At 48.3% G+C, this 13561-nt stretch overlaps 2 long non-coding RNA genes across 2 annotated transcripts in view; one reads left to right on the forward strand and one right to left on the reverse strand.

Moving 5' to 3' along the window:
- The window catches only part of LOC138566455 (uncharacterized), a 215505-nt gene that overhangs the window by 58359 nt on the left and 143585 nt on the right, over positions 1-13561 (forward strand). The window lies entirely within an intron of this gene.
- Positions 1-13561, reverse strand: part of LOC138566456 (uncharacterized) — a 54288-nt gene that overhangs the window by 33266 nt on the left and 7461 nt on the right. The window contains exon 2 of the long non-coding RNA XR_011301939.1: positions 106-147. This is a non-coding gene — a long non-coding RNA (uncharacterized lncRNA). The remainder of the gene's footprint in view (positions 1-105; positions 148-13561) is intronic.

Consider the following 13561-nt stretch of genomic DNA (forward strand, 5'->3'; position numbering starts at 1 on the left):
CGCATACTATTTCTTTATTTTGGCCCCTACAAGTTATTGTTTGTTGCACTCTCCCACTAACGCGCGTATTTCAACCATCCATGAGACACAGGAGAACTCACTAACCAGTTTTTCTTTCTTCTGATTAATCCACCGCTCCAATCCAACCTGAAAGCAAGAGAAAGACATTAACAACCTAGATACTCTCCACAAGAATGAGAGACTTGTGCAGTTACATGCAGAGATTATTTCATTTATTGTTTGCTTGTTAGGTGCTTATACAGCAAGCAAATTCAGTTTCAAAGCGCCCACAGGGCAACAGGGAGGAAACATGGGAATGAAACACATTAAAATACACAAAAATAATAAATACAGTGGAGGGAAGAAAGGATGAACCTAATATGCCTTGTGAGCATTCAGAATGTACAAGTGCAGCATGGAAGAGGGCAGTGTGGGTAGGTGCTGGGGTGTCCGTGCTCGTGGGTAAGCCACAGATGAAGTGCAAGGAATGCTAAGTGCTACATGGCCTGGAGCCGCATAGGGTGGGAAGTATGAGCCTCCAAGGCAGAGGGTGAGCCGAGGCAAGTGCTTATGGTAGACAGAAGCTGGGGCAATTGGGTGTGGGAGGACAAGGGCCCAGAGGATGCATAAGGGCCCTGGGCACCAATCACAGCAACTGTGAGAATATCAGAGGAGAGAAGAAGGGAAGGAGGAAGTAAAGAAGAAAGTCTTGAGAAGCTTCCGGAATTTAAGACAGTCCTGCTCAAGACAAAGAGGGCAGGGGAGGCTGTTCCCATAGGAGGGCGCCAACTGAGGAAAGCAACCAACATCCTGCCCTCTGTTTAGCGAAACACTTTACACACAAAGAGTTGGTGCCAGAGGAACATAGAGGTCTAGAGGGAGAGTATTTAGTAAGAGAGAGTTGAAGATAGTGTTGTCCCCGGCCCCAGTCAGCCTTGTGGATGATGCAGCGGGATTTTAATTTAATCCATGCAGGAACAGGGAGCCAGTGAAGACTATTTAGAGATGTGGTCCCTGGGCTTTAGGCCAAGGATCCGTCTTGCTGCCCTATTCCGGATTAGCTGGAGGGGTTGCAGAGTGGCAGAAGGTAGATTCAGGAGGAGGATATTGCAATAGTCAAGCCTAGAGAGAACCAGGGCTCGGATAACATTGAGCTTCTGGGGGAAAGTGAGAAAAGGGAGAATTCCTTTGAGAAGGAAGAGCTGAAAGGGGGACTTCTTGGCAATGTCCAGAGTGTGAGGGAGGAAGGAGAGAGAGGAGTCGAAGATGACGCCAAGGTTTCTGGCTTCAGTAGAAGGAGCAGGGGGAAGAGCCCATGAAGGAAGGCCAGAGTGAAAGGAAGAAAGAGGGAGCAGAGGTCCCAACGGGAAGGATCTCAGTTTTACTGGCATTGAGACAGTGATCGTTGGAAATGCACCAGGACTGGTTGGCAGATAGGCAGTCAGGGAAGATGGAAGGAGCCAGAGGGTCAGCAGGAAGTTTGAAAAAGAGTTGCGTGTCATCTGCATAACACTGAAAGTTAGGTGAGAAGGAGGAGATGAGGAGTGCCAGCTGAGCGATGTAGATGTTTAAGAGCCAAGGGGAGAGGATAGAACCCTGGGGGACACCACAGGTACAGAAGGAAGTAGAAGAGGAGAAGGTCACCTGGATGACTTGGGAGGAGCGGTCAGTTAGGAAGGAGGTCAGCCAGTCCACTGCCCAGTCCGAGATACCAAGGGTATCATGGAGTCTTTGTATGAGGATGGAATGGTTGACTGTGTCAAAGGCAGAGGAGAGATCTAATAGGATGAGGACACCTGGGGGGTTGGAGTCCAGAGATGCGAGCAGTTCTTCACGGGTGTTCAGAAGAGCAGTTTCTGTGACTCTTGATGCTCGGAATCCAAATTGATGGCCGGGGTACGAGCGGAGTTGGGGGCAAGATCAGCTTCTCCAGTATTTTCCACAGGAAGGGGGTGATGGAGATAGGGCGGTAGTTGGCTGGACAGCTAGGGTCTGCTCAATGTTTTTTTCAGGAGGGGAAAGATCCAGAGCCAAGAGTGGTTGCAGAAATCAGCGAGTGCAGGGGAAAGAGAGACAATGTTGTCCTTGATGGTTCTGGATGAGCAAAAGGAAACCTGTTTGGAAGAGGCCTTCATAGAGCGGCCCACACTGCTATCTTCTGCAGGAGTGACAGGGGAGAAGGAGGAGAGGGAGGAATAAGGAGGGTGAGGGGGCCAAGGGAGGCAAGGGGTGTGGGATGGGTTGGGCCAGTGAGTAACGAGGGTGTTGAAGATGTCCTGCGGTTTGGTGGCAAAGTGTGTGGCGAGTGCATTGCAGAGGGCCTGGGAAGGAAGAGGAGAGGAGGAGACTGCAGAAGCCTTGGCTGGTTTCCTGCAGAGTTTGAAAGGTTCAGCTGTGTTGTTGGATGCACCAAATACTTGTGCCTGAATGTGGGCCCTTTTCTTGGCACAGATGGAGTCTGTATTGCCTTTGGATCAGGCGGCAGGCTAGTTTGTCAGAGGGTGAGCCCGAGTTTTGCGACTTCTGCTCCATCACTCTGCACTTTTTTTTCAAGCCTGCAAGTTCAGAGCCGTACCAGGTGTTACGCTTAGAGCCAGGTTTCAGGCGGATCCTCATGACTGGGCAAGAATGGCAAGAGTATTGGTGATGGTCAAGTGGAAGTCGCCGAGAATAGAGTAGGTGGTAGAGTCTGAGGTGGGGGGGAAGAGAGATGAAGGTGGAAGCAAATGCAGCAGCTGATACTCGTTTCATCGAGCGGATGTTCGTGAACAAGTTTGGCAGGGCTTTTGGGGGTGCGGTCAGAGGGACAAAGGGACCCAGGTGGGAGGAGAGGAGAGAATGATCGGACCAAGAGAGAGGGGTGACCAGAGGGAGGGAGAGAGAGGTCAGAGTTGATGAAGGCATCCAGCTGAATGGGTTAGACCAGAATGGAGAATGGAGAGGGATAGCGAGGTGCAGAGGTCAATGAAAAGAGTGGACGCTGTGACAGGGGAGTCCAATTGGATGTTGAAATCATCCAAGAGGAAGCGATTGGAGGTAGTTGAAAGTAAGGAAGAACAGAAATCAGCCCATTCAGAGAGGATCAGGGTGGTAGCACCTGGAGGCCTGTGAATGGTAGCAATAGTCAGGGTGGAGGAGGAAGAGATGACCAACTTGCATACTAGGCTCTCAAAGGAAGAGTAGGGCACGGGGGGTAAGATAGAAGAAAGAACCCACTCAAGGAAGATTAAGGCAACCCCACCGCCAGGACGGTTAGGTCAAAGCTTGGAAATGATGTTGAAGCCATCAGGGAGGAGGGGGTCAAAGGCAGTGACTGAGCTAGTGTTGAACCATGTCTCCGTAAGAGCGAGAATGTCTAGGTCAGTGTCTTCAAGAAGGAGGCAGATGTCATCAGATTGTTTGTTGGCTAAGCAGGAGTTAAGAGTCGCCAGGTGGAGGAGGTCTCTGGCTTTGAAAGTTTTGTCAGGTGGAGTACAGGGGTGTGGGGCTCCAATCACAGGAGAGAAAAGACAGAGAAAGGGGTGGGGCGGGGGGAGAGGCAGGAGAAGGAAGGAAGTTCATGACAGATGGCAGGATCCAGTCAAAGAAAAGGAGTTTGGGTTGAGGACCCTGAACCAGGATAGTACCTGTGTGGTAGACATTAACGAAGCAACTTGAGTAGCCGGCCAAGAGGACTTCCAACTTGGTAACACTGTTGATGGGAGAAGATGTGAAAGGAGGGAGAGAGTAGAGATGAGATGAGGTGTCCACAGATCTGGAGAGGGGGCAGAGAAAATGATATCAGTGAAGACCTCTCTGGAAGAAGCGCCGACATAAGTGCCTGTGATGGGAAGGCCAGGGTTTGCACTGAGGATGTCCTTTTTGTGCTTTTTCCTTCCAGACTTCGTGAGAGAGGGAGGATACGTGATAGTGTAGCAGTTAAAGATTGGCGAGATGGTGAGTGCCACCAAGTGGCAAAGGATAGATGAAAGAAGGACAGAAAGGAGGGGGGCTGCACTGCACAGTCCTGGCTTGTACTCCAAGGTGGCCTATTAGTCAAAAAAGGGCACAAATGCAGAGCAATAGATGGGAGGCAAGATTTGGTTTAAAAATGGAACACAAATGCAGGGCACAAAAAGATGCAAGATGTAAAGCACACCCACCTAGATACTATTTTAAAATGGATCACATATGCGGTGAATAAAAGGATGCAAGATGTAAAGCACACACACTTAGATATGATTTTAAAATGCAGCGCGAAAATAAGGATGCAGCTGTAAAGCACACCCACCTAGATACGATTTTAAAATGGATCACATAGGCAATGCACAGAAGGATGCAAGATGTAAAGCGCACCCACTTAAATACTATTTGAAAATGGATCAGAAATGCAGTGCAGGAAGTGGTGCAATGAAAAATAAAACCATAGGCACAACGATTTTTCATCTGAGTATCACAGAATGCAATGAGAGAGTAGGATGGCTAAGGTCGATAGGCAAATAGGTACAGTTATGGATCAAAGAGATAGAATGAGGAGCCAGTGGCAAGCTCAGCCATCACTCACGTGTGGAGCACAAAGGAGCATGAAGGTGTAGCGGTCCATGTTCATGGGGAAGCAGGTTGATTCACAGAAGGCTGCATTATGGCTTGTAGAGGGGTAAGGAGGTAGGGGCCCTCCTGTGCCCTTCCTGGCCTGGACAGGCACAGACCGGGTGTTTATTTAGTGGGCCTTTGACATGGGGGCCGGCTTGAAAGCCTGCCAGCACCTGATTGGCCTGAAAAAGAACAAAGGAGCCAATCAGCGTTCAAGGAGCCTTTTTTACATGGGAACACCGGGAGGCCTTGGTGCCGCCAAGGAAGGGGGCATCCATGAGGGAGTGTTTGGGTTTCCCGCTCTTTCAGAATGAATTCATGCTCTTTTTGTTGATTTACAGCACAATCCTGCTCGGCACAGCAAAAACAGTCTGCAGATCTTCTGTTCCTTTTTCACAGCAGTTCATTTCTCACTCTAGCTGATGGAAATGCCCATGAGGGTGGCTGCTAGAAGAGTGGGTGGGGAGGAGGTTAGGCTCAAGGATTGTGTTAGGAAAGGGGCGGCACCCTGTTCTGCTTAATTCATGTTTGGTTCAAAATGGCGCGGGCGCGCGATGCATTCTGGGAGCGCTCGGAGCCATGTTGGATATTTACTTCACTCTGCAGTGAAAGGCTGCACACATTTTGCTGAAGTGTTAGATTCACAGTGCTGAGACAAACATGCTTTTTCAAACTTGGTATGCAGTCAAGGCCATTTCTGCTGGGAAAAGCCAACGTTGTTATGACTTGCTACTGTTCTCTGTGGAACATGTTTTTAGAGCAGGGAGGCCCTGCGTTCCTTGGGGGGAGCTCTCGATTGACCCAGCTGGCAACCGACGGCTGTTCCTCAACTGCGCAGGTGCAATTCCAGAAGGTCTGAGAATTAACTCCCCTTTTGTGGAGTTCCTATATATGCTTGCAACAAGTTTCAGTAGAACGTGGTAAAGAATGTGTGGCATTGGGCAGGCGAGGTTGGGTTCTTTTGCATGCTTATAGGAAAATACATCAGAGACAAATGGATATGAAAAATGAGGTTTTGCGATTAGAGAGAGAGCTGGCTGCAGAACGGCAGACTGCATTAATGCAGCAGATTCAAATGAAACTGTTTAAAGATAAGGCTGACACATATCAGGCGGTGGCCGAGAGGGCAGCAGTCAGAGTAGCTCATTGTAAGTATAGGAAAAGACGGGGAGGGTTCAACAAAAGAAAGGTGGCAACTGTAATCGCTACCGCTGGCGCAGACTGGGATCCAGACAAATTGGATGGGGATATTTTTTTTTTTATAAAACATTTTATCTTCATTTAGTCATAACATAGACATAATAGGCCAAAACCAAAAGAGAGGCGCAAAAGAAAGAAAAGAGAAAGGAGAAAAGAGAAAAAAGAGGCAGCTACATCAGATGAGGCCCACATGACCCATTCAGCAGTAGTAGTATATCATTACCGTTCACAGGAGACACACCTGCAATTCACAGTGTGAATATTCAAAAGGGCATCTCTCAAGGCCACACGCCTCAAGGCCCTCCCTCCTCCCATGCCGCCCATATTTTAGAGGCTTTGTTGGGACAGCCTCTTGCATTATAGACCCGTCTTTCAAACATAGCACATGTGTCAATGTCTATCGCCCATTGCTCCATCGTCGGAGATTCCCCATTTTTGTGCAATGTTCCGCTTCATCAGGGCCGTCGCCGTATGCAATAAGAGTTCTCCCCATTTATTCAGTTCATACTCCCCTGGCGCTCCCAGGATTAGGACCTTCGGGTCAAGTTCTATTGAAGTGGAGAGTATCCGGGTCAGTTCCCGACAACAGGCCCCCCAGAAAGTTCGGATGCGGGGACAGGACCACAGAATGTGAAAGAAGGTCCCCTCCTCGTTCCCACATCTAAGACAATTCGGGTTTGTTGCCCTCTTCCATCCAAACAGTGCAGTTCTAGGATAATACACTCTATGTAGTATTTTAAGTTGCACTAGTCTGAGTCTCAAGGAGATGGCAGTTTCCCTGGGGTGCATTAGTACCCGTATCCAGTCCTCAGGGTCAATGTTCCCTACATCTGTTTCCCACTTGGCCTTTAAGCTGATCAATTCAGGAGTCGCAAAGGATGTAATGGCATTGTAAAGAATGGATGTGCATTTGGAGGGGATGTATTCAGGTAGAATGTTACGTTCTATAGGTGAGTACTCCGGTATGCTGTCGTCCAGCGCTATGTGGACTCTTAGGGCATGGGACATTTGCATATGGTGGTATCTTTCGGTGTCAGGGAGTCGAAACCTGTGCTGCAGGACCGCAAACGGGGCAAGATTCTCACCGCTAAGAACATCTCCCACTTTCTGTATCCCAGCTCTCACCCAGCACGGCCAAGGTTCGAACCTCGCCATTTCCCTCAGGTTGGCATTTCTCCATAGGGGTTGCGCCGCTGATATCTTGTTCCCCCATCCCACAAAGTTGTGCACTTGCCTCCAAGTGGTAGTGATCTGTGCCCTCATCGTTAGTGAGGAGGATCTAGGGGGGGTGTCGTACAGTAGCTGTAGTGGATCGGTGTCATGCATGGTTGCCACATCGGCCTTAATGTGGGGTAGTTCCCGGTCCCCATGCAGTAGGTCATTGACCGGGATGGGGATATTTTTGATTCCACCAGTCTAGAAAGTAGTTCTGCAGAAGAGTCTGACCCCAAACCTGAGGTAAAACAGAAAACAGTGGCGGCGAAGCCTGTTAGAAGGCAGCGAGCCGGACCACACCCGCAGAATCCTGGTGGTGGTATGGTGGATTTAACCACTTTGGAAGATTACACACAACAGGAGGTTGTGGAAATTATTACCCGTTTGAGGCAAAAATCAGGGGAAGCTTTATTGACATGGATGGTGAGATTGCTAGATGGGGGTGCTGCAGGGTTGTTGGTAGATTCTACTGATTCACCGCGTTTTTTACCCCAGTCAATTGACACCAATGTACAGGAGGTCTTAAGAGCAGGACCGCCCCTGATGCAAATGGTCAAGATACGCAGGTGTCTTTGTTGCACCTGATAGCCCAAGCATGTAACCGTAAATACCCCATTACCACAGACTGGCCTAGAGAAGAAATGAAGTGGTATACATTGAGAGAAGCAATTCAAAAAGTCAGAGAGCATGCTATGAAAGAGGCGATTCACATAGATGCTCCTGATCACATGGGAGCCGTGCCACTCTCAGTTTCAACTCGCAACATGGTGATTAGAACTGCGCCACCCGCATACTAAAGTATCATTATGACTTTGCTCGTAGGTATGACGGGCAAGGCTACTGATGAGGTAGCAGATGCCATTAGGCAACTTGCAGATTTGGGAGAGTGGGACAAGAGCGATAACAAGCCATGGGAGAGAGAGAGGGGCGCAGTGAGAGAAGAACTGAAGGAAGGCGGCAAGATAGCAGAGACTCTCGAGTGTCCCAAAAAGACATGTTTTTGGCTTTGTTAAAAGATGGTGTGCCACATGAAGAAATTGATGGCATTGAAACCAGAGTAATGTATGAATTATACAAAAAGCGAGGACTTGTAGCAAAAGAGCGCTATAAACAGGTTAAGAAACAAGTAGTCACCACACCACGGGGGATGCCTCACCTTCTGCTCCCCCTGCAGAAGAACAAGATGAAGGGTCTATGGGGACACCTTTCCCGTACCAGCCGACATACGCTGATTTGAGAAAGGTGGTGAGTGCAATGCTAGAGGCAGAGTCAAGTCACACTCATTCGAAGTTTGACTAGGGCTTCGGCCAAGCTCCGGCAGCGTCTGCCCACATAAAAGTGGATAGACGGCCTCATGTTCATGTTATGATTTTTGGGGGCCAGGAAATACACAAGGGGTGCGAGCATTGATAGACACCGGGGCGGAGGCCTCTTTGATTCATGGTAATCCGGCACGATTTAAGGGCATACAGTTTACGATCACAGGTTTAGGGGGAAAGGAGACCCCCGCAGTGCAAACGCAAGTGGAGATGAAAATAGGCAATTTAAAGAGGCAGAAATACCAAGTGTTGATTGTCCCGATACCTGAGTATATAATTGACTTTGACATTTTGGAAGAGCTAACCTTGGGACTTGGCGGCAAAACGTACCAGTTTGGGGTGAGTGCACTGATTTGTACCCCCATTACTGTAGGCAAATTGAAGATGCCCCCTGTGCAAATGCCAATAGCAATCAAGCGGGTAGCAATGAAACAATACCGCATTCCTGGGGGGCACAAGGAAATTTCAGACACCATCAAAGAGTACGTGGAGGCGGGTGTATTACGCCCTATTACCACATCATGGAACAATCCGCTCTGGCCCATTAAAAAGGGGGATGGGTCGTGGAGGATGACGGTGGATTACAGGAAGTTGAATAATCATACTCCTCCCTTAGTGCCCGCAGTCCCAGATGCCATTACCTTGATTGAGAATGTCCAAAAGTTCGAGGGGACTTGGTATGCAGTGATCGATTTAGCCAATGCATTTTTCTCCGTGCCAATTGCTGAAGAGTGTCGAGAGCAGTTTGCATTTACGTGGGGTGGACGTCCGTACACTTTCACGAGACTACCCATGGGGTACATGCACAGTCCGACTATCTGTCACCGGCTGGTGGCAGAGCACTTAGACAAGATACCATGTAAACCTGACATACAAATCTCTCATTACATTAATGACATTTTGATTCAGGGCAAGGATGAGCACAGCGTGCAAAGTCAGTTAGATGTCATTATAGAAGGATTGAAAAAGGAAGGATGGGAGATTAATCCGAGTAAAGTTCAAGGTCCAGCTGAAACAGTGATATGTTTAGGGATTCAGTGGCATCATGGGCATCGAGAAATGGTGCCTAAAGCTTGACAGAAAATACTTGAATTCACCACTCCAACGAACAAAAAGCAAGCTCAGCAGTTTATAGGACTGTTTGGGTTTTGGAGACAGCACATTCCGCATTTAGGGCAAATGTTGGGCCCCCTCTACAAGGTGACAAGAAAGAAATATGAGTTTCAGTGGGGGGAAGAGCAGCAGAGAGTCTTTGAGATGGCGAAAGACACCGTGCAGCAGGTGCTTGATTTATGGCCCTTGAAGGAAGGCGAAGTGAAATTAAATGTGTCTGTGGAGGACAATTATGCTAACTGGAGTGTGTGGCAGAAACAAGACAGGAAACGTGTGCCATTAGGGTTTTGGAGTCGTAAGTTGCCCGATGCTGGTAACTCATATACTCCGTTTGAGAAACAATTGCTGGCATGTTATTGGGCTCTTGTTGATACTGAGCAAATGACGGTGGGCCATGATGTATTGATGAGGCCAGAAATACCAATCATGCAATGGGTACTGAGCTCTCCTAAAACACATAGAATAGGACATGCTCAAGAAGCCAGCATAATTAAATGGAAATGGTACATTCAAGACAGAGCCAAATCAGGAAAGGGTGGAGTGGCCAGCATTCCGCCCTCAGATTACATACCACCGGAAGTGCCTGAAAAACGTGAGTCTCCCGTGAAATGGGGAGTACCTTACAGCGATTTGATCGTGCAACAAACAGAGCATGCTTGGTTCACGGATGGTTCAGCCCGATATGTGGGAACTGAGCGGTACTGGAAAGCATTGTCGTACAATCCCAAAACCAAAAAGATGTTGACAACGACAGGGAAAGGAAAGAGCAGTCAGTTCACAGAACTTTATGCAGATCACCAAGCACTGAAACAAGAGACCCCTGGTCAATGTTATGTGTACACAGATTCATGGTCAGTGGCGAATGGATTGGCAGTGTGGTTGCCAACTTGGCAAAAGAATGGATGGAAGATTAATTCAAAAGAGTTGTGGGGAAAAGAACTGTGGCAAGATATTGCAGAAATGTTGTTACAAGGTGAAGTCAATGTATATCATGTGGACGCGCATTGTGCCACAGATTCATTAGAATGTTGGTTTAATTCTGTTGCAGATGAACACACCAAGATTGCCTCAGTGGATGCAGAGGCTCGGGAGGACAATATGGAGGGTTTGGCCAAATGGGCCCATCAGAAATGTGGGCACCTTGGAGAAAAGGCTACTATCAGGTGGGCACAAGCTGGAGGCATCAGTCTTCCTTTAGAATTAGTGAAAACCATTATTTTGCAGTCTCCCGTGTGCCAACACCAATTGCATAGACCTATACCTCAAATTGTTCGACGCACATCGAGAAGAGGAAAATTACCAGGACAAATTTGGCAGATTGATTATATCGGTCCTATGCCAATCAGCAGAGGTTGTCAGTATGCATGCACTATTGTAGATACATACTCGGGATATTTGATGGTTTTGCCGTGCAAACGTGCAACCCAATTGAACACCATCAGATTGTTAGATCAGATCAGATTCCATTATGGAGTGCCTTTGCAGATTCAAAGTGACAATGGGTCACATTTCAAAGGCAAATTAGTGCAGGAGTTTTGTCAGGAAAAGAGCATTGAGTGGGTATATGTCAACTTCCCTCTCTTGTTGGGGTTGTGTCTCCCGGTTCCCCTCCTCCACCTCCTCACCCGAGTCCTCTTCCTCCGTGCTCAAGGATCTGTGGGATCTGTAGTCCTTTTATTTTTTGTGGTGTAGCGGGGGTCTCGTACGGGAGGAAGCCACGGTGAGGGCTGCTAGGACGCACCTCTCTGGGGCCCCCTTCCTGGAAGGGACCAATACGGGGGAAAAAGCCAAATGTGGCAAAAAAAACCTTTGAAGTGGTGTACTGCAGGCTTGTTTGAAGATGTAGACACAAGCAACAGTGATGGGATACTTCCGCAAGGAACCGGTAGCACTCAAAATTGTGGAGCAGAGTGCGGAAAGGGAAACTCCCGCAGGCAGTATCAAAAACAATAGGTAGAGCACTAAGAAAAAGAAAAAAGAAAGCAGTGAGAGAGAGAGAGACGGAGGAACTGAAAGGTGCCGTGGACCGAGTGCAGACCACGGCCGGGGGAGGCAGCTCAAAGGCAAGTAGAGCAACGGAGCGGTGAAAGTACCGAAAGGGAAGAAAAGAGACCGGTAGGGTCCGTAAAGATAACACTGCAAAGCGCAACAACGGCAGCGAAAGCAAAAACACAGCTGACCGAAAAGTTGCAACGCACATGTGTCAAAAAGGGGTGTGCCTAAATAGTTATACGTGCATGATGTGAAAAAGAAACTAGACCGCTGCATGCACTTAGATGAATGCGTGATGGAATCAGGAAGTACGGTGGAGAATCAAACGGGGCCACAGACGCCAGTGTCCAAAGCGTTGCATGACAGTATGCCCTCTCGAAACCCCGGGTTTGCCCAGGTGAGCCCTGTGGAATTTCCTAAGGAGGATAGGGGCATGAATATGCGAAAGGGGTTCCCAGGAGTCTTCTGTAGAAGAGAAACCTTTCCAATGTACCAGGTATTCTAGGCGACCATTATGGTATCTGGAATCCCTCAATTGTGACACCTCGTATTCTGGCACTTCAGGAGAAGATGGAATCCGAAGAGGTCTAGAGATGCGAGTTTGGTCTGCACTTCTTAGGAGGGAAGCATGAAAAACCGGATGTATACGTTTTAGAGCATGAGGCAACTTAAGGCGGAAAGCCACCGGATTGATCTTAGCAGTGATGGGATAGGGTCCAATGAAGCGTGGTGAAAGCTTAGATGGATGAGCAGCGTGGTAGGTATTTGGTAGAAAGCCATACTTTCGAACCCACTCTCTATTCGGGGACTTCCCGTCGATGTCTATCTGCTTGTCTCTTGTATGCTCCGAGACTCTCTGCCAAGTTCAGTTTAGCCTTTTCAGGGGTGTCCTTGAGATGAGCCAATACTTCATCGACTGCTGGGAGAGAAGTTGGAACGGAAAAGAGGGGAATGATGGAACGGGGGTGAAATCCATACGAACAGTAAAACGGGGACATACCACTGGCAGAGTGACTGGCATTATTGTATGCAAATTCTGCTGTGGGTAGTAGGTCCACCCAATTGTCCTGTTCCAAATTTGAATAGCTTCGTAGGTACTGTTCCAGGGTTGCATTTTAGCGTTCAGTCTGCCCATTGGTCTGGGGGTGATACCCAGACGATAACGCGCATTCGATGCCAAGGGCTTTGCATAGGGATTTCCAGAATTTGGATATGTATTGGCTTCCGCGGTCTGAGACGATTTTGTCGGGAAGACCATGAAATTTAAAGATGTCTCTGATGAAAACCGTGGCCATGGTATCGGCCATGGGCAAGCCTGAAAGTGGCGAGAAGTGAGCCATCTTTGTGAGGGAATCCATGGTGACCATAATGCATGAACAACCTTTGGAACGTGGTAACTCCACGATAAAGTCAGTAGTGATATGACTCCATGGACGGCCTGGAACGGCATCCTGTTGCAACAACCCTATGGGTCTTTTGGTGCTGTACTTACTTTGGTTGCATACGCTACAGGTCTTAACATACCTTTTCACATCTCTGGAAAAGCCCGGCCAGTAAAAAGCTATCTTGACCAGATCCAAGGTACTGGCTTGTCCTCTGTGACCAGCTGTCCTATGGTCGTGACACCAGGATAGCACCTTTTCTTGCAGGCTCTTTGATGGTATTATTAACCTTTTCTTGCAGAAAAGGAGACCTTCTGCTTTAGCTAACCCTCTTGGTTCTGTTTGTGTAGCCGTGGCCTCTCTGACTTGTTGTAGGAATACTGAGGTGGTGGCGATAACGCGGTTCCTAGGGAACAGCCTGTCTGGGGGACCGGTAGAAGAAGCGGAAGCATGAGTCTTCCTGGAAAGTGCATCAGCCAAAGTATTCTGGCTCCCTGGTATATACGTAATATGGAAATCGTACTGAGAAAAGAAATGTGCCCACCGGGGGTGTCTGGAGTTGACACAGTCCATGGTTTGTAAGACCTGTAAGTTCTTGTGATCCGTCCTAATTTCAAAGGGATGGCTACCCCCTTGTAGTAGATGCCTCCAGACCTCGCATGCCTTTTTCATGGCCAAAAGTTCCCTTTCTATAACCGAGTAGTTCTGTTGACTCGGTATAAGGGTCTTTGACAGATATGCCACTGGATGTTCCTCATTGTCGTGTTC

Source organism: Ambystoma mexicanum, chromosome 2p (assembly GCF_040938575.1).
Source record: "Ambystoma mexicanum isolate Mex_15411 chromosome 2p, UKY_AmexF1_1, whole genome shotgun sequence".
Classification (NCBI taxonomy): Eukaryota; Metazoa; Chordata; class Amphibia; order Caudata; family Ambystomatidae; genus Ambystoma; species Ambystoma mexicanum.